This window comes from Callithrix jacchus, chromosome 15, assembly GCF_049354715.1.
Source record: "Callithrix jacchus isolate 240 chromosome 15, calJac240_pri, whole genome shotgun sequence".
Lineage (NCBI taxonomy): Eukaryota > Metazoa > Chordata > Mammalia > Primates > Cebidae > Callithrix > Callithrix jacchus.
The window spans coordinates 87,654,012-87,681,266 of NC_133516.1; the positions used below are offsets into that span (position 1 = coordinate 87,654,012).

The 27,255-nt window shown below is 33.6% G+C and overlaps 1 protein-coding gene across 46 annotated transcripts in view; it reads left to right on the top strand.

Moving 5' to 3' along the window:
- ZBTB20 (zinc finger and BTB domain containing 20) overlaps positions 1–27,255 on the top strand; it is an 829,160-nt gene that overhangs the window by 74,360 nt on the left and 727,545 nt on the right. For 45 of the 46 annotated variants that reach the window (XM_078352092.1, XM_078352083.1, XM_078352089.1 and 42 more), the window contains exon 2: positions 11,707–11,752. The exons of the other annotated variant lie outside the window; for it this stretch is intronic. The gene's annotated coding sequence lies outside the window, so the exon portion shown is untranslated. The remainder of the gene's footprint in view (positions 1–11,706; positions 11,753–27,255) is intronic. 46 annotated transcript variants of the gene reach the window in all.

Consider the following 27,255-nt stretch of genomic DNA (forward strand, 5'->3'; position numbering starts at 1 on the left):
TGGTTTTATCATTTTAAATTATTTTGCATATTTTGTTATTTTTTTTTCCTAACTTGTTTTCTCCTTAACAATTCAGGCTCAAGTATAAGACATATTAGTTTTCACATTCAAGAGGTGTTTCTGCTTTCTTCCCGTCCGTTTGTCCATATGTTTACTGGTTTCTGATAGGCTGTGCAGTGAGACAGCAGTTTACTATCTGTGTGTGTGTGTGAAATTAGCTAATTGGTGTTAGCAGAAATATTTTCACATGTTTTATAAGCAAAGTGCAGCAAGGTATATAAATGTAGATATGATCCAGACACATGCACACTCACGACTGTCACTGCTCATACATAGGCGCTCAGAAGTAATTAATGTTAATAAGATTTTAATGTGCTTGTGAGATCATAATGAGGAGAAATGAATGCTCTGATTAGGAAAAGGTAACTGTGTGTGTGTTTTGGCTTAGAACAAGATTTCAATTTTTATAAACCGCAATTTTAGAACTTGTTTGTGATTGCATCAATTGGTTTTTATTTTCAAATTAGAGGTCTGTTTAGCCATTTGAATGATTAACCAAATAAATGGGTGAAACCCTGATCATAAGGAATAGTGCAGGTTTTCATTTGCAAGGCAATGTTAGTATACAGCAAGGCTGTGATGTCTTTTGCCAATGTGCCATTTTAATGTTGTTTTTTAAAAGAACCTTTTCCAGAAGCCACTTGTGAATATAGTACTTATTTTTATAAATGTAGATGCTATCTACGTGTTCCAGAGACACCAATCAGACACTGTAACTATTGTGTCTGAGATACATTTCTGCTAGTTAATGGTGGTGTATTCAGTTAAAGAATCTATATCATGCTTCTCAAAATGTTTATTTGGAAATAATATCGCATTACCAATATTATTATCCGTAAATATAATCTTTACAAATTTTAGAAACTTGCTATATTTTATGGTGAAATCAGACATTTCAAGGTAAGTAAAGATCTGTCTTGTAATAGACTCCAAGGCAACAGCTATATTATAGACTGGCTTAAATCCAGCTGGACACCAGGGGTCCTTCTCTACAACAAATTTTCTGCAAATATTGTTTACAGAGATTTGGCATATATTTGCATTATTATTTTTTTAATTATAGGATAAATCTAAATATCTATTAAGGGCCCTTGCCCTCTAGCACATAGAAATTACTTATGCATTTTTTAATATAAATGGTAGATTGAGATATTCAAGGATTGTAATCCCTGTTAAAAAGTAAGCATCATCGTACTGAAATGCAAGGAAAAGTCTTAGATATGAATTGGATATAGGAGAGTGCCATTTATTTCCAACCAAACCCTACAGATGTGTGCTTTAGACTCTTCGGGTTTTGGTTATATTACTATGGTCTTTCTGCTGGGGTTTAAAAATGATGATGAAGAAAGAGGAAATGTTACAGTTGGTTCTACTCCACAATTTTGAGTTTTATGTGATTCCAGGGATGTTTTAGGTATTGCTTTACATAGAATCCAGAGAATGATGATTATTTGATAAAAAGAGGTGTATGCCTTTAATATGTCATTGTTTAGTTGACTTTCTTGCATATTATCACATTGAAGCATAATTAGAAACAATTTTCCCAATTTCAGTTTGTAACGGAATTCATAAATGTTTCTTCTAGTACTTGCATGGTATCCTACAGTTTTTCTATACAATCAGATATATTTTTATATTTTTATATTCTGTGCCAGTGACCTGTCTATGCATGTGACGTTATCACATTATTTTAATTATAGAAGCTTTATAATGTGTTTTTATATCTAAAATGTTAGCTTCCCTCCCTACTCCTACCCTTACTCTTTTTCAGTGTTTTCTGGCTTTTCTTGCTTCCTTTTTATTCTAAGCGAACTTTATAAAAGACTAGCAGATCTTGAGGAAAAATAAAAATTCTGATGGTATTTTTATTGAAATTGTGAGGAATTTATGAATGAACATCACAACAATTAATGTTCTTATGAGGGTGAATCTTCTTATCCAAGAATCTGGTTTTTATTTTTATTTGCTTAATAACTGTTGTGTCTTGCTAAAATCTTCTATAATTTTCCTTTTGGCTTTAGGTTTAAACATTTATTATTAAGTCTACCTTTTGGTATGATATTCACTTATTTATTTACTCTCTTTCTTATATACTTCCTATACCAAACAGGGCCTTTTCTTCTGTTTTTTAACTGGCTTTCGTTTCTGTATAGGAAGGCTGTTGATTTTTGTATCTTAACTTTATAGTCTCCTACTTTGCAAAATTTTCTTATTGTTTGTGGTAGCCCAAGGTAGATTTGAGTTCCTGTTCTAGTACAGTGTTTGATCTTTGTAAGACCATGGACAGCTTATTCTGAGTGTCTTAGTCACTTTGGGCTGCTATAACCTCACGGTTCTGGTGATGAGAAGTCCAAGATCAGAGTGCCATCATGACTGGGTTCTGGTGAAGACCCTCTTCTGGGCTACAGACTGCTAACTCTTCATTGTGTTTCTGGTAGAAAGACAGCAAGCTAGCTCTCAGGGATCTCTTTTATAAGAGCACGAATTCCATTCATGAGGGTTTTGCCCTCATGACTTTATCTAATCCCCATTATCTCTCAACAGCCCCATCTGCTAGTATCATTATATTGGGGTAGGGTTTCAATGTATAAATTTGGGCACAAACATTCAGTTAATAACTCTGAGCTATTTTCCTCATCTGTAAAATGCAGAAAAGAAAGCCAAACTAGAATGATGGAGGGTAAATAATATAGTAAACACCTAGTATTTTCCCCAACACATAGTAGGCACTCTATAACTAGTATCCATTAATAATGTAATGTAAATTAGATATGTCCTTTGAGCAATTATTTTTAAAGTATGGATAATATGTGATTGAATTATTGAAGGTTTAGCATATCAGAGTTTTATGAAGAATAGAGTGAATTAAATTAATGAACAAAACTTAAACTTCATGATAAGCATTTGTGATTTGTCTCTAAGGTCAGGGCGTGGTGGCTCACACCTGTAATCCCAGCACTTTGGGAGGCTGAGGGGGCATGGATCACTTGAGGTCAGGAGTTCGAGACCAGCCTGGACTGGCCAAAATAGAGAGATGAAACCCCATCTCTACTAAAAATACAAAAATTAGCTGGGCTTGGCGGCGGGTGCCTGCAATCCCGGCTACTTGGGAGCCTGAGGCAGGTGAATCGCTTGAACCCAGGAGGTAGAGGTTTCAGTGAGCTGAGATCGCTCCACTGTACTCCAGCCTAGATGACACAGGGAGACATCATCTAAAAAAAAAAGACTAAAAGGACTGAAGATTAATTATGAGATTATGGTATTTTGTAGCTATGTGCACGTATTTCCATTACTTCTGTTTTAATTATGATTATTGCATGTAATACTCGTTAACTCTGGAGAGGTGTTTGAGAAAATGTCAGTTGTTTTTATTCCTGCTGTTTTGTTATTACCATTGCTGGTTTCTTCATTGCCAACCCCCTGAAACCACCATATTCTCTCTCTCTCTCTCCATGTATATACATATATACACACACACACAGAGAGACACACACACATATATTCCTACACACACAAATATATTCCTAATGTTGTTCGATACATAGACTAAAATGTGTGAAATATGTGTCCTAATGGTCATTAAAATAAATATAAAATAATCGTCTATAATTTTCCAATATTGAAATGAGCTAAGAGTGAAGATCTTATCAGTGAAACGTGTGAAAACTTTAGTTACTTATGGATAAAATTTCTGAGGAGTTGTGAGAATGAAGAATAATTTGTCATAAAGAATTTTAGGCCCATTTTATATATAGTTGAGGGTTTACCAGATTTCTGGCTTAGCACTCAGTGTGATTATTCCTCTATAGCTTTATATTGCTCTTTTATTCATTCATTCATATCAAAAACAACATAGAATATCTCTTAGTAATAACCTATTGTTCTAGATAGTGTGAGATATAAACTAACAAGATTGTAGTTATATGAATTGCCTCTATATTTAAGAAGTCTATTAGATGATTCAGATAAGGAAGCAATGAGGTTATATGCGTGGACTTTGGAGCTGGATTTTCTGTTCTGAATTCCTGCTCTGAAACTCACTAGTTATTTCACTGAAGGCAAGTTATTTAGCCTGTCTGTGTTTCATGTTCCTTATCTACAAATTGAGGCTAAAAATAATATCTGTTATATAGGGTTGTCTTGAGGATTAAATGATTTGGTATATATGCAGCATTTAGAGAAATACCGTAGTATGCTCTTTTCAAGATACTAATTTTAATTCTTTTTGATAAATACCTAAAAGAGAGAATGCTGAATTGCATAACACTTTTATTTTTAATTTTTTGAGGAAACTCAAACTGTCTTCAATAGTGGCTTTACCATTTTGCATTTCTACCAACAGTGTACAGGGGTTTAAATTTCTCTGCATCCTCACCAACACTTGTCTTTTGTTTTATTAATAACTGTTCTGACAGGTGTGAGGTGATGCCTCATTGTGATTGTAATTAGAATTACTCTGATGATGGTAAGAGTTGTTAAATATTTTTAAATATATCTCTTGGCCATTTGTATGTCTACTTTAAAGAAATATTTATTCAAGTCTCTCTTAATCTGAGCTGCTCTAAGAAAATACTGGGTAATTTATGAACAACAGAAATTTATTACTGATAATTCTGGAGGCTGGAAAGTCCAAGGTTAAGGCACTGGCAGTTTCTATGTATGGATGAGGGCCTATTCTTCATAGATGATGCCTTCTGAGCCCACACATTGTGGAAGGGCAAACAGCTCATCATCTCTTTTTAAGATTACTAGTTCCATTCATGAGTGATCTGCCTTCATAATTTAATCACCTCCTAAAGCTCTACTTCTTAATACTATCACATTGCAATTAAGTTTCAATATAAGAATTTGGGGAAGGGGTAATATTCAGACCTTAGCAAATTCCTTAGCCCATTATTAAAGTTGGGTTATTAGTTTATTTGCTTTTTGCTCTTAAATTTTAGGAGTTCTTTATATATTTTGGATAATAATCCTTATCAGATATATCAGGGGTTCCCAACCCCCTACCCCTAGGCTGCAGACCAATAATGGTCCCTTGCCTGTTAGGAACTGGACTGCCCAACAGGAGCTGAGTGTCCAGCCAGTGAGTATTACTGCCTGAGCTCTGCATCCTGCCAGATCAACAGCAGAATTAGGTTTCCATGGGAGTGTGAACCTTATTGTGAACTGTGCATGCAAGGGATCCAAATTGTGCACTTCTTATGAGTATCTAACTAATGCTTGAGGATCAGTTTCATCCCTAAACCATTCCCCCGTTCTTGGAAAAATGGTCTTCCACAAAACCAGTTCCTGGTGCCAAAAAGGTTGGGAACCGCTGAGATAAATGGTTTGCAGATATTTTATCCTATTCCATAGGTTGCCTTTTCACTATGTTGTTTGCTGTGCAAATGGTTTTAGTTTGATGTATAGCCTTACCTGTTTATTTTTATTTTTGTTGCCTGTACTTTTGATGTTATAGCTGTGAAATCATTACTATGATGAATTGTTATGAAGCTTTTCCTGTATGTTTTATTCTACAAGTTTTAGAGTTTCAGGTCTTAGCCTGTAATTGATATATATATATATATTTTGAGACAGAGTCTTGTCCTGTCACTCAGGCTAGAGTGCAGTGATGCGATCTTGGCTCACTGTAACCTCCGGCTCCCAGATTCAAGTGATTCTCAGCCCCCCATCTTTAATTGATTTTGAATTTATTTTTGTGTATGGGATAAGATAAATGTCCAGTTTTATTATTTTGCATATAAGTATCTGTTTTTCCCAGCACCATTTGTTGACAAGACTATATACTTTTCCAATTGTGTATTCTTGGCACCCTTGTCAAAAATTAGTTGACCATTTATGTGTAGATTTATTTCTTGGCTCTATATTTTGTTCCATTGGTCTATATGTCTGTCTTTATGCCAGCACCATATTGTTTTGATTATTTTTGTTTTGTAATATATTTCGAAGCAATAAAATGTGATGCCTCCATCTTTGTTTTTCTTTCCCAAGATTGATTTGGCTATTCCTGGTATTGGTGGTTCCATGTGAATCACAGAAATGTAGAATTGACTCTATAGATCACTTTGGGTATAGACATTGTAACAATACTAAAATCTTCCAATCCATGAACACAGATATCTTCCATCTTTAATTTCTTTTGTTAATGTTTTGTAGTTTTCAGTATATAACCTTTAATATCCTTAATTGTCTTACTAAGTATTTTATTCTTCTTGATACTGTTTTAGATGGGATTGTTTTTCTTTTTTTTTTAATATGGATCCTTGTTAATATATAGAAATGCAGCTGACTTTGTATGTTGATTTTGTATCCTGCAACTCTACTGAATTCATTTATTAGTTCTATTAGTTTTTTGATGGAGTCTTTAAGGTTTCCTATATATAAAATCATAGAATCTACCTTTGTGATTTAATTACCTCCTAAAAGCTCCAATTCTTAATACTATGAATTACAATTAAGTTTCAATATATGAATTTGGGGAAGGGGTAATATTCAGACAATTTTACTTTTTTAATAAGTGATTTTAATATTTGGACAATTTTACTTTTGCCTTTACAATTTGGATGCTTCTTTTTTTCTTGCCTGATTGCCCTGGGTAAGACTTCTAGTACTATGTAGAATAGAAGTAGCAAGAGTGAACATCCTGGCTGTGTCGCTGATCTTAGAGGAATAGCTTTCAGTTTTTTACCATTAACAATTGATAAGTAGGCTTTTCATGTGTGCCCTTATTATGTTGATGTACTTGCCTTCTATTCATACTTTGTTGTTTATCCAAAGGAATTGAAATCAGGATCTCAAAGAGATTAGCACTCCCATGTTCATTGCAGCACCATTAACAATGACCAAGATGTAGAAACAAGCTAAATGTCCTTCTGTAGATGAATGGATAAGGAAAATAGTATATACACACAATGGAATATTATTCAATCTTTAAAAATGAGGAAATACTATAATGGGACAACATGGCTCAAACTGAGGACACTATGTTAATTGAAATGAGCCAGTCACAGACAGATGCTATATGATTTTACTTATATGAAGTATCTAAAATAATTAAAATCATAGAATCAAGGAATAGAATGATGATGTTTGCCAAGGGCTGAAGGAAGGGGTAAATGGGAAGTTACTAATTAATGGACGTTAAGCAAGATGCGTAAGTTCTAGAGATCTGCTGTACAGCATTGTACCTGTAGTCAGCAATACCGCACACTTAAAAATATTGTACACTTAAAATTTGCTAAGAGGTTAGATCTCATTTTAAGTATTCTTACCTACGTGAAATAATGTAGTAAGGCTTCAATAAATGTTAGATAACATTAAAATTATTAAATATAGCAGGAAAGTTAATATTATGTAACAGTAAACACAAAGTAATATAATATTTAGAGGATGGTAATATTTTTACTGTGACTGGGGACAGTTGGGATCCGGAGAAATTCACTGAATTAATGTTTAAATTTTGAAGTATTATTTCTGTAGTGCAAAAGAAAAAATAAAAAGGTAAAGGTGAGTAAAAATTAAAACTTCTGGGGACTTTGCCATCAGAAAGATTCCTATCTGAGGCCCAGCTCCTCTCCTCGCTAGTAGTGTGGTTTTAGATAAAGCAGGCTCTGTTAGGATTCTCCCTCCTTGAGTCGTGATTTGGTAACTCTCTCAAGGTAGTATGCTGCAGCAATAGTGGGAATAACCTTGTTAATTTCCTTTGCTCAGCAGTTGCTGTGCTGTGCCTGTTGTGCAATGTCTATAAGCCAATATTTTATATATTTTGTCTAGTTTTTTAGTTGTTTAAGGCAGGAGTTAAATGCTGTTTCTGTTCATCATTTTCAGAAGCAGAAAACCAACATATTTCTATTTTACTTTTCTCCTCAACGAGTTGGGACTTAACATCTAATTCTAATAGCAGAGTGTAGTTAGTTACCTTTTTTGTACTCACTAAATGGCATTACAAGTTTTTGTTTACTAATTTGCTTCCCTACTAAACTGACTTCTTTGAGAACAGGGATTGTGGAGCTCATCTTTGTCACTACTACCAACGTACTATCAAGTTTGTACTCTGGAACCTATCAGGCAGTTAGTGAATATCTTTTAAATTTATTTAATAACTGAACTGTAGTTCTGTGCCACACTGTGAAAAACTGAATGGTATGCTAGAGATATATATTATTCTGTAAACAATTTATGGTTTTGAGGAGGTAAGGGAAATTTCTTGAGCCTTTCTATTTAATAGAAGGTTACTCTTGAAGCATAAATATGGATGAAAGACGTAAGAGGTTGAAAATAATTACATTATTTAAGATTCTAGGCTATAATGGTGAAAATAAAGAATTGACAGGATCTAGTCAGTGAATGGGCATTGCTAAGAGGAAAGATGAGAAAAATGACTAACATTTTCACTAATTATGGGCCAATTTATTTTAGAATGAAATAGTAGGGCATTTTTTAACCTTCTTTACAACTTGAATGAAAGGTTTAGCATAAAACTTTGGGAGCAGAGTTTCATAATGTAAAGAAGTAATTTATGGTAGGAATTTATGTAAATTTTTAGTTTATTTGCTAGAATTCAGTTTGAATTTAAAATATTTTATAATTCTTGGGGAAAAGTTTATTATGAGTTAAATTTTATTGTATATGGTTACTTTTAATTATACGATAAATATCTCTTTATATGTAATTTTTCCTCATTATAATCTATTTGTTTATGGATATACATATTTTTCTTTCCCTGTGCTTTTTGTAGGTTTTAGAATTTATTGGTAATGGACTTAGGGCTAAAAGTTAATTTTGTGCCATTGAATGGTACAACACCTGCAGCATGACTTAGAGTAAGAGTCATTTTTTCCCAAATATATTTTAATGTTGCTTTTATGGTATCAGTCTCCATTCAAATCGTTTTCTCTTTCTGAGAGAGGTTGGAAGAGCTGCTGAGTAAGTGGAAGAGATGGTAGGAGTAAAGAATAAGAAATATCAGAAAAATCATGGAAACCCTCCAATGTCAAACATATATTTATAAAATATAGTATAAAAGTAGCCATTTGAAAAGTTAAAATACTTGTAACAAGCACTTGTTTATAGTGGTTTGAAGGAGATTAATTAGAACTAACAAGTTGAATATATGGAAAAGAAATATTTCTCCCAGTGAGTTATTTTCACGTAATCTTTTTGAAGAAGCAATGCTTTTCTTTTTTTTTTTTTTTGAGACGGAGTTTTGCTCTCGTTACCCAGGCTGGAGTGCAATGGCGCAATCTCAGCTCACCGCAACCTCCGCCCCCTGGGTTCAGGCAATTCTCCTGCCTCAGCCTCCTGAGTAGCTGGGATTACAGGCACGCGCCACCGTGCCCAGCTAATTTTTTGTAATTTTTAGTAGAGACGGGGTTTCACCATGCTGGTCTCGATCTCTTGACCTCGTGATCCACCCGCCTCGGCCTCCCAAAGTGCTGGGATTACAGGCGTGAGCCACCGCGACCGGCCTAACCTGAAATAAATGACACAGTGTTTGAACAATAACAGTAAATATTTTTGATACTGTGTTCCAATTCTCCTTTCAGTTTCTTACATGAACTATTTGTTACTCTTGTTATAGAAAATGACACAGACAATGACTGACATTTATTGAGTCACCCTTTGTGCTCATAACTGAACTGTGAGGTAAATATTATCTTACTATTCTTTACAACAATTTCATAAGACAGATACTATTTTCATTTGACCAGTGAGGAATCTAATCCTAAAGGAGATTAAATAACTTCCACAGAGTCACCTATCTAGTTATGCAGAGTTCATCTCAGTCAGTGATATAATTGGTAGAAATGATTGCTAAGTCTATTGTGTATAGCATTAAGGGCAATGAAAGGAGCCTACATTTATGCTGTAAACAAAAGAAAGTGAGCTTTTTGGAACAGTAGTGGGGAATGGCCAGGGAGGGAGAGCCAGTGTTCTTTTCAGACTGCTAGGAATGAGTGAACTTTAATCAGAGAAGGCCAATGCCCCAGTGCAGCAATGTCTTTCAAAATTTTAGGTACTATTTTTGACACTCTTTAGACACGGATATCCAAGACAGCTTAAGAGCTAGTTTATGCCTTGCTCTGACCAACTGAGGGGCCAAGAGCAATGGCAGCTGTAGGGCAGGTTCTTATGACTCTTGATTCTATTTGGAGCACCTCCTGTGGGCAAACTGTTACTTGACACAGCTATTCAAGATCCTTAGAGCCCATGAGACCTGATGCCATGCAGTGAGTGTCCCATCAGTTTCATCACTGAGACCTCAAAGTCTATAATCTTAACCAGCGTGCTACTTTGTATAACAAACATATTTATTGTTCGTTGTGTCTACATCAATTACAGAAAAGCCCAACACCTATCCCTGCATACAGTTTTAAACTCTGGAGTGATATTGAGCTCCAACCCAGAGGAAAAAATAAACAATTATATAATATGATCTCTTATTATAAATGGGAAACCCTCAAAAATGTATAACCAATTAGAAATTATTCAAGTTTCTTTTAATCGCAAGAATGTTTTAACGTGGATGAATTGCAGAGATTAAAAAAAAACCCTGACTTTCTCAAGTTCTGCTATAAAGAAGTCTAGTTTATTGCCTTAGTTTCAAAAGAATAGTTTTCTGAGTATTTCAAAATATCCGGCTGGCTGCCCCTTCCATTCTCTTTGGAAGCTTCTTTGTCATCCTCATGGCACATCCCTCTGGCATGCATGACCAGCTGCAAGCTAAACCCTGTGGAATAAGAATTCTTTCATCCCTTTGTGTGATGTGTTTCATTTTCAGAGTTTGGATGATCCTCTTCAGCAGCAGCAGCAGGCATTGTTAGTTTCAATAGGCGGCCTGGATGCACAAGAACAGTCATCATAGAGAGACAGGCTCTCAGGGTCCGTCCCTTCATGTCATAGTGCTGTGTTAGATCACTTTCCTCTGCTGGATTAATGGCCAGAGAAAAAGGAAACAAACTGTCCCCAAAGGAATCCAATTAAAGCACTTGAACTTCACTGACGTCTATTCTATTGTTTTCTTAACTTCCTAACCTATGGTTAATTATTCTGACCAGTGGAAAGAAACAGCATAAACACAGGAATTATCTTAAATTCCCTACTTTGTTTAGTTTGTAAAGGCATCAAAATTTTACTGTGCAGGGTGGAATACTAATTTGGTATAGTTGAATTCTTTTTGGCTAATTTTTCTATTTCTTCCCTACTATCCTCACCAAAGTCATGTCAGGACTTACTGTACAACACTCCTTGGCTTCTGGAATTTTATCTCTGCTCAGTCTACATTACAGCATTAGTTCATTCTGGGCCCTTTAGCTTCCTTAAATCTCCATTTGATCTCACACCATGCCTATGATATTCTTTCCCTGGTTAATCAAGAATTCTCTATATCTACTCTGTCATCCATGCCACTGTAAGTAGGAAAGTAATTTAGGCTTCTGAATCACAGCTTGTCATTTGTGAAATGACCTCCTTTGACTCTGAAATTCTGTGTCCAAAATATAAACTAGGATTTCCAGTAATAATAATTTATATGTATAAGATGATTGATAGTCTGCAGAGTGTTTTTATGCATTTTATTTTATATATTTCTGACTATAGTTTTGTGAGGAGAGAAACATTATTATCTCTTTTTTTTTTTTTTTTCAGAAAAGGATACTATAGCTCAGAGAGGTGAAGTGATTTACCCGTTCAAGTAAGTAGTAACTGCCTGAACCTGAACTTAAATTCAGAGTTTTCCCCACCAAGAGGTGATGGTTTTCTCTAGTAAGGGAGTTTCTTTCTTAAAACCTTAGTTTCTTTATTAATTAAAATTTTTTTTTGCATATGAGTATATATAGTTATGCTCCGGTTGGAGTCTTCTTATGCTGAATTGAGTTTGGGGTGGAATTTTGTGCTCTTAGTTCTTGTCAGTGGAGAAGTCTCCTATAATTTCTAATTAAAGAAAGATAAGAAGGAATGTATTACTTTTCTAGTGTAGAATTTTGGTAGCATTGTGAACCTCTCTGCCAAATTTATTTGTATCTCTTCATTGTAAATTCATTCTTCCAGAAAGCTAATATACTTATTAAATGGTATTATGTACGATTAGGAAATGACAGATATACAGTAGACTCTCTCTTAGGTTCTTCCTGCTTCTGGCCAACAGAATACTCTGAAAAAAATGGTTTGTTTTTGTTTATCTGTTTACCTGCTGCTATGCTTATCTAGAGTCATTTGTGTTTGTTTTCAAGTTTGTTTATGCCAATTAAATGTACAATTGTAATTTAATTATGCAAACTGAAGAAATATGAGTTCCAAAATATAAAGAGTTATTGATATATAAGATTTAAGTGAGTGCCTTGAAAAGACTTTCTAAAGGTGAATTGCTAAGACAAATTGCAGTTTAAATAGGTGTGGGCTACACAACTGTGAAAGGTTGCCTTAATTGGGGGTGAAAGAACGTAAAAAGCCTGGAAGGATCCCTCATTCAGTTTGCTTTCCAAGTACCTTTAAGCTGTCACTGAATTTAAATAAACCCAAACGATACATTATGGTGTCGTTTAAGTAAGAAGAAAAACGTGAAACTTTATGTAGCAGATCAAGAGTCAATGACAGCCATTGGTCTTGCATCACAAGGTTGAAGGTTGGTAAATAATTTCATGGTTTTCTTAATTAATATTTTACTTTAAGTTCTGGGGTACATGTGTAGATCATGCAGGATTGTTACATAGGTATACACATGCCATGATGGTTTGTTGCATCCATCCACCCCCCATCATCTACATTAGGTATTTCTCCTAATGTTATCCCTCTCCAATTCCCCCACCCCCTGCTATCCCTTCCCTAGCCCCCCACGCCCCAGCAGGCCTTGGTGTATGATGTTCTCCTCCCTGTGTCCATATGTTCTTATTGTTCAACACCCACTTATGAGTGAGGACATGAGGTGTTTGGTTTTCTTTTCTTGTGTCAGTTTGCTGAGAATGATGGTTTCCAGCTTCATCCAAGTCCCTGCAAAGAACATGAACTCATCCTTTTTTATGGCTCTGTAGCATTCTGTGGTGTATATGTGCCACATTTTCTTGATCCAGTCTATCACTGATGGGCATTAAAACCAACCCAAGTAATTTCATGTTTTAACTTTAAATAAGCTAAATATGTTAAAATCAATTTAACCAGTTTTGTTCTGTATCTCAGTGTCATTTTGTGTTAAAATGAAGATGAAAATAACTTTACCCAAGAAGGGTTTTTTTTTTTTTTGTATATGAGGATTAAACAAGATGTATAATACCTAGAACAATGCCTGGCACAAGTAACATACTAAAACAAGTTAGACATCATCATTATCAATGGCAAACTGAGATTGTCTGTTGAACGGCTTATATATACTTATATTACAAATATAATATTATGGATTTTTGCTACTAGCTATTAGAATATTTTATCAGCAATGCATACTAGTTCTGTTTAGGTAAGCAGGGAAATTCTGTCCATTTTCTGCCTCCACCCTACCATTTCTTTTTCAGGATTTATGAGAAGAGTAAGTTTGACTGTAACTACCTATGTCAGTACATGCTGAGACCTGAGATCATATGTGTGACACAAGTAAAAGTGCTATGTGTAGTCTCAGCCCTGGGATATGGAGAGTTTGTGGCATATTGGTGGAGGCGTGTGGAATGCTTAAACAGTACCCACCCATACAGAACCTAGATCTAGCCAATGTGTTTCTGATTTAAATGAGCAATCAGCTTCACACAGATCTCTCCCAATCGAAAACAGAGGAAACAAAACAAAAAGAAACAAAAGTCTTGACAAAAAAGATTGTTAGTTAAAAAGAATAGTTGTATGGTAGTAGAACACTGATTCTAATGCTTCGCATTGTACTTTATGCCTTCCATTCCTAAATGCTTCTGCTGACTGCTAGGTTACATTTTCATTAATGAATCCACATTTAGAAACTGCCTTTTTTGGAGGAGAATTAGCTTTTTACCTGCTTTCTTTCTGAATGCTTGCACACACAATTTTGTATAATTTCATATCCTGATTTCCTCCCTAAGAATGTACTCTTCATAGAAAAGAGACTCAAGCTTCAGAGTAGTAGATAGCATCAATACTGCTGATAGTATCCCTCTTGGTTTGAATGTTATAATGGTTGATTCAGTGCTGGTGGCATAAGAATGAATGAATGCACTATCAACCTTTTTTTTTTTTTTTCAAACAAGCAATGCAATGCTATCTACAGTGATTTACAGGATATTTCTCTAATTTTAAAAAATAAGGCAAGTAGGTAGCAAAGTGGGGTTCGAAACATTTTCCAAATTTGAAAAAAAAAATTAAATGGTATAATCTAGAGTTAAGTGCCCATTTGCTTTCTTAAATATTATAAGTATCACTATTGGTCACTTTCTAGGCCTATAATGGAATTTAGGTCTGTTTGTTCTTCAGATTATAGTGTAGCTTTACCTGTCATAAAGCTATTGGATAAAAGAAATAACATTGTTCTGTATCATGACTTATCATGGCATTGGAGTTCCCTCAGTTCATTACTATCTATGAATATTATTCACATTTCTTCTCTGCTCCTGTCTTTCTTATGCTTTTATTTCAGTTATAACATAGTCTACCAATTTGAACTGTCCTCAGCCTTTTGCTCTCAGATGTGTCTTCTTCATATTTTTTTTATTCTGCAGTGTGTCATTATTTTGTTGACATGTATCCTTCTTTTTAACCTGTACTGTTTATTCCTTAGTTTGCTGATTTAAATTTCACCCACTTTGTTTCTTTAGGTACACCATTCCCATACAATTACTTTACATGAACACAACAGTAAAACATAAAAAATAGGTAGCATCCCATAAAATCACAGACTTTATATACTATACAATAGATACTATTTATATAATGGGTTAGATATTCACACTTCTATCCAGTAGGGATCTATACATCATACTCTTTTGTTAAACCTGATATTTTTAAGGAGGTAAGATTTGAGAGTGTTTCCTTCTTTATATGACATACCTGTCAATCAACATGATATTCAGAACCCATTGTTAAGTACCTTTCTAGGCAGAGAAAAGAACCAGTTTCAGTTTGGATATGTTTGAAGTACTCTGTTCTTAACTCCTATTCCTGAATTGGCCCAACTCCTTGATATTTTACGTTTTAAGTTGTGGATTAATGCATATCTCTAACTGGCCCAGGATGTATTGCTAAACTTGAGGTGAGGGATTAATCCACCACCACCAGTGCTTTGCTGCAACAATAAAATTGCATCAGGCAAGCAATTTAGCTGTAGTGCATAATAATGGCAAGCATATCATGGAAAATGAAGTTGATACGATAGAAGAAGTACACAGTTCAAGTACATGTGCATGTACAATGTTTCTGTTCTATTTTACTTAGGAGGCAGTTTGAATATCATTATAGTGGTGTAAAAGGCAGTAACTTGATCAGAGTTCTAGGTAAGAAAGTTTTTATTTATCTGTATCAGAGGGACGTGCTATGGAAGACAATCTGAAGATAAGAATACTAACAATAGAATCATCTTTTTTACTCATTTTTCAAATAGCATATGTCTTTCTGTTATGTTCAAAATTTTCACTGTATTATTCGTTGAATGATTTAACATATGTCCAACTAAAGATTAGATTGATATTCCATATAAAGATCTGCTGAAAATGTATATATATATATATACACACACACATACATATATATATATATACATTTTTTAATAGGTACTCATGATATTTAACTAAATTGATCAACTATAATAATAAATATCATTGAATTATTGGTCTTATCAAGTAGTAGACAAATAATTGCTTTCTTGGTTTGTGGATGTGATTTTTTTATAATTTTATTTAATCATTTACTAATTCGCTGTGCACCTATTATGTTGGGGATAGTATTTGGCATAGTAAGGAACATAAAGATGATTTAGACACAGCTCTGTCTACTTAAAGTGTGTAGTCTAGTGGTATGGTATGCTACATTCTTAGATTTGGTTCTTACTCTAATAATGTGTTAATTCCTTAATTATTTCACGTCATAAAAGTCTATTATTGTTATGGTCTCATAATTTAATTTACATCTTCAGTGTTCCTTATACTGAATTTAATGTATTACCAGTATATTTAATCAGATTATAATTCCTAAAAGATAAAATATTGTAAATATAAATATAAAAATATAGTAAAACCACTTTAATAATTTTATATGGTTTTAACTGGTTTTTAATCTTTTCACTCTGTTTTGTTGGACTTTTTTATTTGGGAGAAGACAGAAGAAGGAACAGTTGGCCTTTGGTGTTGAAAATCCAGTGTGAATAGAAACCCAAAAGGAGACTTTTGATTATCTAATTTCTAGTTCCATAACACACAAGGTGATGAGCCACAGGAGATGAAGATGGAGGGATAAACAGGTGCCTATCGTGAAGTGCCTTATGTATGCCATACTAAGAAGCTGGAAATGAGGTGGTATCCTCTAAAGGGTTTTAAGTGAGAGAATGACTTCTTAGTTCTATTGGGAAAAAGCTCTTCAGCAATTGAGTGTGGAAGAAGGGGTATAAAGAAAGGAGACCAGAATCTGTGAGACTGTTAGTAGACAATTCGTGGAAAACAGGGTAAAGTATAGTGAGAGGTGAGGGCATGAACTGAAACAGTGACTGTGAAGCTATGAGGAACAAAAGAGGAATGGATTCAAGAGATTGTTAGGAAGTAGAATTGGTAAGATTTGGGTTACTGCCTCAGTGAAGAGGGGGAAGTTGGGTGTTGCTAAGAAAAGGAGAAATTTAGGATGACTCTGAAGATATTTTTCTTGAGTACCTGGATGGTGCCATTTGCAGAAAAAAAAGGACTATTTTAGGAGTAGGAAGTTGGTGGCCAGTGAGAGGTCAAGGAGGAAGTGAGGGTAGAAACTTAGGAAAGATATAAAAGATTTATTTGAATTTCAAACACAGATTTACCTCGCTTTGAGAAAACATGATGTGATTCTGTGACCTGAAACAGTAAAAGTTAGGATAAGTGTGGCATGCTGAAGCTGAATAAGGTGAGTGAGTTTCATGGGAGAATATTGATTAGGGAATTTCTACTAGTAGAAAATAGGATGTCCAGAGTCAAATATTTATTCTTGGAGTCATTGTTTCCCAGACTTTCTTTAATGACAGCTTTCCTCCATTTCATATCCAATAGCTAGACTGGCTCATTCAAATGTGTTAACCTTAGGATGTGTCTGGGAGTCTTTGGTGAGTCGCTATATTAAGGGAGTATCTATGTGAGGAGGCACTATGGTAATGAAAGTGAGTCAAATACCAAATATATGGATTGCTATTTAAGCAATCTTGTATGAACCACTTAACCTCTTTGGGTTTCCATTTTCTCACTTCTAAAATAAGAGGGTTGAATAAGATGATCTCTGATAACCCTTTATAGTAAGAGCCCTATGATTTTATGACCCTGTGAATAGCATGATTATAGCTATAGGATTAACATCTTTGGGAAATGTAACAACAGACTTACAGTTAAACTTGGAGATTGAACACATGTTTTTCCTTGTTCCTTCCTGATAAGAGACTAAAAATTTGAGAAAAAGACCAAAAATTTATAAATCCACAGGCATAAGGAAGAGGAAGCAACATATTAAAGATATCCATCTTTTGGGAGATGTAAAGAGGAATTGGCAGAACTGGAAAAGCTGTATATATACGACTGGAGAGTGTTGTGTGAAAAACAAGACAGTTTATGCTCCAGATCCTGTTTAAGAATTAGAGGCAGTCTGTCCTGTGGAAAACAATAGCTGAAGTAAAAATAAAGTATAATTAATATATTCAGAGAGACAGCAGAAGATACTGCTTCTATGAAACATGACAAAAGTATATAAAAAGAAGAAGTAATGAGAGAATAAGCACTCTTATAATAGCGGAAATAATAGCTTTTATATGATTGAAATTTTCCTGTAAATAGAGCAAAAAAGTCAAATAAATGGAAAATAGGAGAGAAAATATAAAATCAGGCAAATGATTTAACAAGTTAAAAATCTGATTAATGGGAAGTTCAGAAGACAGGGAAAGCAAAGAAAATGATAGGGAGGAAAGTATTATAAAAGTATATGGTAAAATTTTTCAGCTCTCAAGGACATGAGGTTCCAGTTTGGAAGGGTCTTCTGGGTACCCATAGAAACTGTGAAAGCAAATCCACACCAAGATATATAATTGGAAAATTTAAGAATAGCTGCAATAAATAAATAATGATAGAAAGTTCCAGAAAGAAAATATGGGTCCCATACAATTGGGTCAAGAAGCACAATAGTATTTGATTTCTTAATGACAACGTTCAAAGCTAGAGGATGTGGCTTTAAAATTCAGAGAGAAGGCCAGGCATGATGGCTCATGCTTGTAATCCTAACCACTTGGGAAGCTGAGGCAGGAGATTGACTTGAACCTGGGAGGTGGAGGTTACAGAGAGCCGAGATTGCACCATTGCACTCCAACCTGGGAAACAGAGCGAAACTCTATATCAGAAGAGAAAAAATTATGAGAGAAAATTACTTTTATACCCAGTCAAACCACCAAATAATTAAAACATTTTTATTTTTAGACACATGGTTTTCCAAATGTACCCCTCACACTTGCTTTCTCAGGAATTGTTCCAAGGATATGCTACATCCAAATGAAGAAAAACTGAGGAGAAAAGACCAAGGATAGAGGGTTCAGGAAACAAGTGATGAACATGAGATGAGAAATGTGAAGGAAAGTTTCTGGATAACTGCTGATCACTTCGAAATAAGCAGTCTCTACTTGAGCTACAAGATGGAGAACTCCAGAAAGGGATGTCTCCAGGGTAAAGAATTAGAATAGGATTCTTTATTTTAAGAGTGTGAAATATAGTATTTAGAGAGGTTTTACAACTCTGTTGCAAACCTTGAGAATGCAGGGGGGCAAAGTGACAATATTAACTATAGGAAGGAAATATTGTTACTACTCAAGGCACCAACTGTATTCAAAAATACTACTTCACTGATTGCTGGAAGGATGGAAGAAAGGGAAATGAGGTAGTATCAAGGAACTTCTTTCATGATAGGAAATTAATATATTATGTCTAAAATTTATAAATTAAAATAACAATATAAGCATATTATTTAGAAATGAGGCAAATGTTAGAATGAGTTTTGGCAGAGGGTCAAAATTTTGGATACAGGATGCTGTATTTTATATAAACTTTGTGGTACTATTTAACTGGTAAACTATATACACACATAAATACGTGCATGTGTTGCTTTGACAATAATGAGAAATTATAACTAAAATTCTAACAGACTAGAAATCTAAATGCTATGAGCTGAATGTTTGTGTCACCTAAAAATTTATATATTGAAAACCTAATCTTGAATGTGATGGCATTTGTACATGGGGCCTTTGCGAAGTAATGAGGCCATGAAAGTGGTGCCCTCAAGACAGGAATAGTGCCCTTATAGAAGCTTGCTTCTACTCTGTCTCTTGGCTCTCCATCGTGTGAGGACAATAAGAAAACTAGTGTACTACACGCAAACGAGGACAAGGGCATTCGTGAGAACCTGGTCATGCTGGCATTCTAATCTCAGCCTTCAGAACTGTGAGAAATACATTTTTGTTGTTAAATTCTGTTTTTTAACCCAGTCTATGGTAATTTATTATTATTGCAGCCTGAACTAAGATATCAAGTATTTTGGACTTTGATTTTTCAGGTAGTAGAATAACTCATGATAAAGTGTATACATTTTCGTTATCTGCAGTAATCAGTATTTGAAGGGGTTTTCAGAGGCTGTTTGAATGGTAAAAACAATGATGAATTATCTAAAAGTTGTTGCTGCAATTCTGAGACCTTAAATATATGTTACAAAATTTTAAAAGGCATTAACTATTGATGGCTAAGAAGAAATAGAAGAAAACAGATAAACTTACATTTGATTTGGTAGATATTATCATAAGACAAATTAAACATAGTTGCTTTGTTAAACAAAGAATAGCTTATCTTCATTCTAAGTAGTTTTTAAATACTTAATATATTTTTCTCTCAAAAACTTTTAATGGCTAGTCCATCTATTCTCATGGAATGTTTTTAACTGTTTGCTGACTCATTAACTATTCATCTGTTGCTAATATGAGACACTTCTGTTGTGGTTTACAAAAATATGGAGGTTATGTGAATCGGTACATGCATTTCAGAATTTAGATTGTCTTTTAATAATCAAAAATATGCTTTGCCAAAAATCTAGTATAAGTGTGCTCAAAATATCAAGTGCCTTTTGAATTTTTAAAATAAAAACATTCCAACAATAAAAACCCAACAACAAACAAACAGAAAAACCCAGAAGTTGTCTTGTAAACAAAAGTGTTTAGCAGACATCCTTAAACCTCCTTGAGAGAATTTTTAGAACATAAGAGAGGCAGATGCAGAGATCAAGATAGAAAGGGGGGAAATTTCTCCTGGAATTTTTCTTTTAACCAAGGACATTTGGTATTGAGAGAAGGAGGAGAGAAGAAACGTAGAAAGAACATGATTTGTCTCAAAGATTTATTTTGTAATTGTAGCTTATAAAGGTTTTCATTGATAGTGTATGGGAGGGAAAATTGTAAGTTTCAATGCCGACACTTTGAAGAGTTGCCCTGTTGTTGCAGCTGCTTGGGCAGCCTTGCTCAAACGTCAATGGTGCATTGTGGCAGTTTGCTCTGCTTCCCTGTTTCTGATGGACGTTCTCCAGGCAGTGAAGGGCAAAGGGGCTGGCAATGCTGGTAACTGGCATAATAGGAGTTGCTGGATCAGTTTTGAGTGTATGTGTGTGAACTGAACATTTAATGACAAATTCTGTACTATGGTTAGTCTAAGCTGAGAATCAGAATGGACTTCATGTTCAATTAATGTAGATTGAATAGATTTTTATACTGTCATTTTATAGCATAGGGTGCATAATGTTTAGGGTGCATAATGTTTAGGGTGCATAATTGGTAGTAGTCGGTAAAAAAGGACCAATGCTTGTAGCCTGAAGAAAAAAATTTCAAGATATACTCTGATATAATCACGCTGAAATATTTCCATTATAAAATAAATAATTGACTTTTACTGTTCATAATATTTTATTGTTTTTTAAGGATACCTGTACTAAATAGTTTTGGTTGTTTGTGAAAATCTGTTCTGATTTTTTTATTTGCTTTCTTTTGTGTGTTTACAAGAATACTCTAATTATTATTTTAGAATCATAAAATTTTAGAAGAGATTTCAAAAATCACCTTATACTGAATAGATAGAGCTATTACTTCACAGAATATGACATAATGTTCAGAGATGATACAGAGAAGGCAGAGATGATGAATGAATATTTTGCCTATATTTTTCTTTGCCACCAAGAATAATCTTCAAATTAGAAGAAATGAATGGAAATCAATAAATTGGTTAATAGGAGACTATTTTGGCAAATTTAAAATCAAAGTTTGATAGCTTTTATTCAAGAATGATAATGACCATAATTTTTTTAATCTGCTTAATTATATAATTTGTGTTTTTCGAAGCATCACAATGCATATATTCACTGAATCCTTATGGCAGTCCTGAAAAGTAAACAGGGATGACTATTGCATTTTACAGGTGAGGAAATCAAAAGGAAGCAACTAAAAAGTTTTAAGCAGTAGGCAGTGGGTCATGCCTTTTCACTTATTCTCATTTACTAATCACGATACTCCAAGAAAAGGTTATTATCTCCATTTATAGATGTGTTAACTGAAAATAAATATATATTTTTTCAAGCCACACTGCTGTCCATCAGAGCAACTGGTATCCAAACCTAAGGACTTTTGCTCCAAATTCTGTACTTTTTCCATTGATCATCATAACTTCCAGAAATGATCACATTTGGAGAATTGGAAGATATAAAATAATGGATACAAGCAAATATATAAAATGTTAAAGATGAAGTTGAATTCTCTAACCTACTGAGTTAACTTTATCTCCTGCAAAATTCTGCAAACTATCAAATAGATTATTTGTGAGCAAGTAGAAACTAAGGTGTTTACTAAGAGCTACATCATTATTTTACCAAGAGTAAGTCATGTGATACTAATCTCATTTCTCCTTTTTTGATAAAGTTAACTAGGTTATTCACCTAGAAAATTCTGCAAACATACGTATATTTTTGTAAACAGGGATTTGACAAAATTATGGCAGTAGATTCAGGAAGATTCATAAGTTATTTGAAAAACCTTACCCATGTAGTCATGTTTAACTTTGTTTTCTGAGGCAAATATTTGTGAGTAGCCTACTAAATACCAAGCAATTTACTATTCAGTGTGAGTTATCTTTTTGAAAAAGAGAGTAAAACATGGAAACTTCTTTCAAGAACTTAATTGCTTTGTATAGAAGCTAAAAAGAAAAAATATAAATCACATAAATGCCCTGTGATGAATATCTTAAGAAAGCATCTTCTTGCATGGATCACGGGGAAACCCTTCTTATTGAGCTGGCATTTTAACTGAAATTGAATTACAGATAGGGTTTGCATATAAAGAAATAGGGAAAAGGTTAGCAAGTGATAACATTACCTCATATTCATTGACTATATATTGTTTCTTTTGTTCTTCTTTATATATAGATTCTATATTATTATTTATACATGGACATGATAATATGAAGTCACAGATCCTTTGAGAATAACTTGCTTTTATAAACTAGTTGGGTCAGGATTTGAACTTAGACAATTTGCCCTAGATCTCATTCTCTTAAAAATAAAATGGGTGTTAAAGGAGGTTGTTTGAGTAGCGATACACAGTTCAATATGGCTTGAATATAAGTCTGCCCAAAGGAGGATGGTAAGTGACCTTGTTTGATCTTGTTATCTTCAATAGTATTTTATATATCAGTGGTTTGGGTGAGAAGGAATTCATATACAATTTTCAGATTATTCACAGATGAAACACTGAATAAATACAATTCCTGTATTTTATTCCAAAATCCTAACAACATAACCAGATGCCACATAAAAGACATAGTTCTAGAAAATAAACCCTGAAATTTATATGACATAATAGAGAAAGGTATACATTTAAAAGTAATATCTTCATCTGTTGTGTAGAAAAGATGTTATGCTTGGATATACTTTCCTGATCATAATGTACAGAAGGGAAACCTAAACAGAGCACAGTGATCACACAGAGATTAGGAGATAGAAATTCAAATTCAGGGAGATGAGGCAGAGGGATTTGCAGGTAGAATACTGGAGGAAAGGAGATATGCAGACAAGGAGCTTCAGAAATCTGTAAAGGGATTGCCTTGAGCCTATTGAATACTGAATATTAAACTGTGCATACTTTGGGTAAACCTCTAGAAGCCTGGCAAAGAACAACCAGAAAGCTGAAAGGTGAAGCACTCCCAGAGCTTTTGAGGGTTGGAAGTGTTTGAATTTTTTTTCAGCCAAAGTGGAGAGACCATGTTAATAGCCAGGGAAATGAGACCCCAAAAAGTATAATGCCTTTTCAGTAGGGACTAACAAGCCTTCCCTAATGGAGCTTAATGATAAGACTCAAAAGAACCAAATTGATCTGCAGGCTATTAACCAGCCTGCCAGAAAAATGTCTAATACTTTTTAGGGGAATTCAACAGAATTTAGCACTCAACAACAAAAAGTTTATGATGAATGACATCAAACTAAAATTAAAGCTGGAAAATGTGACATGTTACCAGGAAAAAAAATGCTCATAAAAAAGATTCAGAAATGTCAGAGATGATGGGATTAGAAGAAAAATATTTTGTTACAGGTATTATAAATATGATTAAGGATTCAAAGGAAAACTTGACTATGATGAGGAGGGAAATGAGTGACATAAAAGGGAACTAAATAGAACTTTTTGGGATGGAAAATATATTTGATATGAAAAAAAATTACTACATTTGGTATAACAGGAAATTAGATACCACAGAAAAAGGATTAGTGAATATGAAGACATAGCAATAGAAACTATCCAATCTGAAGCACAGTCACGATCTGAGAAAAAAGATGGAAACAGACACACAAATAGAACCTCAGAGATTTATGGTACACTATGAAGTGGTTTAACATGTATGTTAGTCCCAAAAGGAGGTGGGGAAGGAAAGCAGAAAAATTACTTAAACAATTAAAGGCTAAAGGAAATATATATATATATATATAATTATATGTTAAATTATATAATCTGTATATAATACAGATTATATAAAATATATGAATATATAGTTATATAAATATATAATTAATAAATATATATTTATATATAATTATATATGTTTTATATATATTTATATGTTATATATATTTATATGTTATATATATATTATATATATTTATATGTTATATATATATTTATATATATTTATATGTTATATATATATTTATATGTTATATATATATGTTATATATATATTTATATGTTATATATATATATATGTGTATATATATATATATAGAGAGAGAGAGAGAGAGAGAGTTGGAGTCTTGCTCTGTTACCCAGGATGGAGTGCAGTGGCACAATCTTGGCTCACTATAGCCTCTGCCTACTGGGCTGGAGCAATTCTCCTTCCACAGCCTCTTGAGTAACTGGGACTACAGACTGCCCCCACCACGTTCAGCTAATTTTTTTATTTTTAGTAGAGACAGGGTTTGCCATGTTGGCCACACTGGTCTGGAATTCCTGACCTTAAGTAATCTGTCCACCTCAGCCTCTGAAAGTGCTGGGCTTATAGGCATGACCCACTGTGACTGGCCACTGAAAATATTTCAAATTTGATTAAAACTATATTTACAAAGATCTAGTGATTTCAAATATAAGAGGAGAAAAATGAAGGAAATGACATCAAGACATATGATAATGAAATTGTTGAAAACAATTGATAAGAAAAATCTCAAAAAGAGACAGGAAGTGGAGGCATTATATATAGTAGGAAGACACAAATATCAAAGACTTCTTGTCAGAAACAATATATACTAGAAGACTTAGAATTACATCAATATGGTTTGGCTATGTCCCCACCCAAATCTCATCATGAATTGTAGTTTCCATAATCTCCATGTGGTGGGAAGGACCCTGCGGAAGGTAATTTAAAAATCACAGGAGTGGTTACCTTTATGCTGTTCTCATGATAATGAGTGAATTCTCACAAGATCTGATGGTTTTATAAGGGGCTTTTCCCTCTTTTGCTCAGCACTTGCTGCTGCCAAGTGAAGGATGTGTTTACCTCCTCTTCTGTCATGATTATAAGTTTCGTGAGGCTACCCCAGCTGTGCTGAACTGTGAGTCAATTAAACTTTTTTCCTTTTTAATTTACCCAATCTTGGGTATGTCTTTATTAGCAGTGTGAGAACGGACTAATACAGACATCTTTAAAATGCTGAAAGAAAAAGAGTCAACCAAGAATTCTAAAAAATAAAGACTTTTTGAGACATAAAATTTGAAAGAGAAATTATTACCCACAGACATGCACTGGAACATGTGTTAATGGAGGTTCCTCGGGAAGAAGGAAAATGATTCCAAATAAGATGGAAATTTATAATAACAAAAGGTAGAGAAGAATACCAGAAATGGTAAATATATGAGTAAATATAAAACAGTTTAAAAAAATTTGTTTAAAAGATAATCAACTCTTTGCAGCAAAAATACCAAAAAACAAAACATACATTGTATGTTATATAGTAGTAAGATGCTTGACATAAATTACATAAATAATTGGTGCTGGGAAATTGAAATGCATTGTTGAAATGGTCTGATATTATATATGAAGTGGTATATTATTATGTCACGGTAGCCTTGATAAGTTAATGTTACATATTGAAAACCCTATAATAATTACTACAAAATAATGATACATAACTAATGAGGCCAAAATGGAGATAAAATGGAAGATTGATTACTCAACTAATTCAAAAGGAGGCAGAAAAAGAGGAAAAAAAAACTCACATGAGACCAAAAAGAAATAGGAAGTTAATGGATTTAAACTTACTCATATTAATAAATGCAATGACAAAAATTGCAGTCAATAATTGCAATAACAGTTGCAATAGAAGCTCATCCACCAGAGGTGTTGGAGAAGACAGAAGGATGATGAGACGGTGTTAACTTTTTTATACTATAATAAGTTTGAAAATTATACTTAAGTAATTAGAGTATACAGATTATTTTTATTATCAACAGAGAATTTATACAAGTACCTATATTCTGGAGTAGATAAGCTCAAAGTATGCTACTACAGAATGACTCCAACTCCTTGAAGCTCTCATTAGACACTAACTTGTTATTGTTATATAGCCACATGTCAGTCCAAATTTTCTGGTTAAGTAAAAGAGAATAAATTATTTCTTATTCTACTTTTTTTGCCCTATATTTTCTCATATTAAGCCCAAACACTCTATAATGAAATATGGATAACCACTGACATAAATGATATACCATAAAATTAATATGGTAAGATTTGGCTATTAAAGAACTAGGTAGTTTTATGATTTATTATTTTCTGAACAGAAGATCCTCTTGAAACTCTCCACATACCCCCAGGCAACCATTAGTATAGTTCTGTATTTTAAAAATAATTTTTGAAGAGAAGACACTTTTTAAAACACAAAAATGGCAATATATAATACATATTATTCTGTAAGCTAACTTTTTTAAACACAAAAATATGAGAGATGTTTGTTTTTCAAGTATTTATGTGTATCAGTGTCCATGCCTTTTTGCAAATTATGAGTGACTTGTATTATTATTTCTATAGGATAAAATCATTGCCAGGTTGCAAGGGTATGGCACATACAAGATTATGATACATATTATCGGAGTACTTTTCAGAAGTTCTTTATCTCTCACAGGGTTATATTAGTTTCTCTACACTCTCACTGATACTAAACATTTTCAATTAAAGCTAAGGTTAAAAAGCGATACCCATGACCTTTTGAATTTTTATTTCCTTTGTTTTTAAGCATCTCTTTATATGTTTACTAGTCATTTGAACTTCTGTGAAATTTCTGTTCACTTACTTGCATGTTTTTGTTTTATTTTGCTGTAAAAATTGCTTTACAGACTCCCATACATGCTTATATATCTCTCTCATTATTTTGTAAAACTATATTTAAGATACGAACTTTTTGACATACATAAAGTATTTTCATCCTTTTGGCATTTGACTTACATGGAATCATTTTCTCTGAAGATGTTTTCAATTTTCATGTAGT